This window comes from Solanum pennellii, chromosome 3 (assembly GCF_001406875.1).
Source record: "Solanum pennellii chromosome 3, SPENNV200".
Taxonomy (NCBI): domain Eukaryota; kingdom Viridiplantae; phylum Streptophyta; class Magnoliopsida; order Solanales; family Solanaceae; genus Solanum; species Solanum pennellii.
The window spans coordinates 17,252,417-17,256,525 of NC_028639.1; the positions used below are offsets into that span (position 1 = coordinate 17,252,417).

General features: G+C 32.2%; 1 pseudogene; it reads left to right on the forward strand.

The window, feature by feature from the left end:
• Window positions 1-2,063: 2,063 nt before the first annotated feature.
• On the forward strand, window positions 2,064-2,643 carry LOC107013233 (annotated as a pseudogene).
• Window positions 2,644-4,109: the final 1,466 nt, after the last annotated feature.

Genomic DNA, 4,109 nt, shown 5'->3' on the forward strand with positions numbered 1-4,109 from the left:
TAAATTTCATCTAGAGATGTATGATATAATAGTGATAATTACTATTAATAATTATAATAAAAAAAAGTAAAATTTGGGAAATTATATAAAGAGAACAAAAGAATAAAAAAACAAGAAAGCATAAAAAAAACACAAAAGAAACAAATAAAAATAACGATTTTTTAGAAAAAAACAGAAACAGAAAATTTTTTTTAAAAAAAGAAAGTGAATAAAGAAAAACGTGAAAAAAATGAAGAATCGAAAAAAAAGAGAAGAGAAAAGTAGAATAAAAAAAATTATAAAAATATATAATTATTAAAGAAAGGGTAAAAATAAAATTAAAAAAGAATAAAGAAGAGAACATATTAAAAGGGAAAATAACAAAAATTATTTTTAAAAAATTAAATAAATAAAATAATAAATAAGAAGAAAAAAGACAAACAATAAAATAATAAAAAGTAATAAGACGTTAGTAAAAAATATACTAAATGTAAAATAAATAAATAAATATATATATATACACACAAAAAATGTAAAAATATATAAATAAATAAGTAAAATAAATAAATAAATAAAATAAATAATAAATAAATAAATATTAGTGTTTCACGGTTTGAATTAATGAACACACACCGAAAATAATAAAACAATTTCCAATAGATTTAAAAATAAATAAGACAACTTTTAATGGGTTTTAAAATAAATGAGAGAATAAAGTAAAACCAATTTATTATTAAGTTTAAATAATATAATATCCAAAATTAAGTCACGTCATACCAAAGTTTATAAAGCAACCGTGCTAGAATCACGGGACTCGAAGGATTCCTAACACCTTCTCCTCGGTCAACAGAATTGCTTACCCGAATTTTTAGTTCGCAGACCAATAAAAATATAGAGTTAAATTTCCTTTTGATTAGGGATTTAAATAAGGTTAATTGGAACACCAAAACTCAAATTCAAGTGACGACTCTGAATAATAATTATCCCTTTTCAAAATGTCACTTTAATTGGAAAACTTTCTTTTTCGAAAGAAATAAAAATTAAATTTTTGAGAAAAAAAGGGGCGTGACAGATGTCGACTCTGGTGGGGATCACTAACTAGAATTCGAGCTTTAAATATTGAATTATGTATGACTGATTTATATATTTATGCTTTTGGATATTGTATTTATTTAACTTAATATGCTAATTATTTATTTAATGTTTTGATAATATTTGAATTGGATTATAACTATCTTCTCTCACGAACCATTCTAAGTCTTCTATAATAATAATATGGGAATTGCGACTGCGCACCCCGCTTCTATCAAGATAGCCAGTGGATCTTCGATCCATGGTGAAGGACTTTCAGTTAAATATGTATAGGATGGGGAGCACCCATGCTCAAAGCCGGAAAGCGCTGCTACCGGTACGTTGCTACTCCCTGACTCGAGTTGTCCGCTCGTTTTATAGCCAGTCTAGATATTTTTTCTCCACAAGTTAAACCTTAGTAGAACTGAAACTTTCAGACATGATATCCTTACTAGGTTCTGATTTATTTTCATCATTGTGCATGTAACTTAGCGATATTCATCATAGGGGCCCAATCTGACTAGGACGGGTACCTTTTTGTGAGACCATCATGTGCATTTTTGTGTTACTTGTTGCATCATGTGGAAGACTGTAACAAAATGTTGACCGGCTTTAGGATAATCGACTAAAGAAATAAATATCTATTTTTCTACCAATTTTCAACCAATGATTCAAAATAAACAAATTAATACACATATATATAGATACACACCTAATCCTCAATTTTATTTTCGCTTTTATTAAAATAACGCATAAAAAATAAAAATAATAATATTAATAATATATGCATATATGTATTTTAAATTGTACATGTACACGTTGTTTTATTTTTCTTTCTCTTTTTCGATCAAAATTGTCTCTTTATCTGGTCATTCTTTTCAAAAACAACCTGAATCAATGATCACTTTAGACATTCCGAATCATTTTTATTTTTTTAACTACTCCAATAAATAATTTTGAATTATCGAAATTTCACAATTAAATTTGATTTTAAAAATCCCAAATTTCTTTTTTTTCTCAACCAGGTAATCATGAGATCTATGAGGTGTGATAAAAGACCAAGGGATGAAGTAGTCGAAATGGTCAATGCTCCCCCAAAGTTCATGATCACAGATAAAACCCCACAATTACTAATGGATTGGTGGAACGATATGCATGAATTTAGGCGGACTGAGATATTCAAACATCTTGGTTTCCTTACAGATATCATGAGATTTAGTCCTGACAGAGGTTTGATCGAGGCTTTGATCCCGTTTTGGAATTCCACAAACAATATGTTTCGATTTAGTGATTTTGAGTTGACACCTACATTAGAAGAATTGGGTGGTTTCACAGGTTAAGGTCAGGATCTTTGAACTAAAACACTGATAGCCTCTAGGAGTGTCAACGGAAGTAAATTTCTAGAACAGATACACATCATCCATCCTCATAAGAAGTGTTTTGATAATGGCTTGGTTAAATTCTTGCACTCAAGATATGGAAAGAAGGAAGGATTTTCAAGCTATGGGAAACAACTTTAAAATGGACAACACCTCCATACTTGGGAAAAACACAGATAAGAAGCATTCATGGTGGCATTCTTGGGAGCTATGATTTTTTCAAGGAAGGATAAAAAAACCAATATTCGTCTTTCAAGAATAGTCACTGTTATGATGAAGAAAAGAAAATCCACTATATTGCCGATGATGTTGGCTGATATTTATCGTGCTTTGACTAAATGTAGAGAGGGGGGAGATTTTTTGAAGGCTGTAGCATTTTATTGCAAATGTGGTTTTTGAAGCACCTATATCGCCATCGTTTTGCGATAGATGTCAAATCCGATTGGACGAATTATATTTCGAGCCACCCAGACAGGATCTAAGAATTAGGAGACAAATTGCCAAAAGGTGTTAAAGCATGGAGACATTATCTTCTTAAATTGACGGCATCTAAAATTACATGGAACTATCATTGGTTCGTTGCTAGTGAGGTAATTGTTATGTCTTCCTATAGTCCATTCTTTGTTCTGACAAGCCTTCGAGAGTTCCAACCATACATACCCCTCCGAGTTCTACGCCAACTAGGACAAAAACAAATTTTACCTAAAGCCGAGGAGGATACACAGAATTTTGTGTGGGAGGTGGCATTTGAAGATCGAGATCGAGAATCAGAAGCCCAAAAGATTTGGGGTGGTAGTCAAACTTTAAGTTCGAAAGCTATGGTTGATGATCACATTAAAGGGGAAGTTGACCCCTTATACCTCCATTGGTTCTTTGATCAAGCCCCTCTCAAAGTAATGCCCGAAGGATCAGCGCGAGAAATCAATGATCGAGAAGAGGAAATTGAAGTAAGAATCAAGCAGGCCCGACTCGAGGTGGAAAGAAATTATAGGTCTACTTTAGATATCCTAAGCAATGACCTAAAAATGTTAGAGAAGGGTTGGCTCGATGTGATGCAATATTTGAGGAAAGATTTATATTGATTGAAAAAAGGGTTGAAAAGAAGCATCTATCTACTATTCAAACCCTATATGAAAATTTGGGCATTGTCACAGGTGCTATGAAGCAACAGGAGGAAGAGTATAAGAAAGAAAAGACCCTCTTAATGCATGCACAACCTAGGTTACAAAATTAATTAAAAGCTTCTATGGGACGAGAAAGGGACATAGCAAACCGTTTCACATTGTATCAAGCATAAGTGGCGACTGAAAAAAATCAAAGGATGGAAGAGCGTGAAGAAAATCATAACCAAATTGAAGAGCTTCAAGTACATGAAGAGCATCTGAGTGATGCAGTTGTCACTACTGAAGAATGGTTGCAGAATTGTCACGAGAATATGGAGGAGGCCAAAGGATAAGTGCTTCAGTTGACAGAGAGCTTGAGTGATGTTTATGGTGGTCATCTCCATCGAAGTGATGAGAGCCTGGGTCGAGAGGCGTGTGCACTAGCCCCACATCTGTCGAAAGCTTTATTCAAGGTCTACTCTAGCCTAGGGGGCAATTAATGATCAAGAAATGTCGGAGATGGATTTTTTATATTATTATTATTATTTTCCATCAAATTTTGTTTTAATCTTAAGTA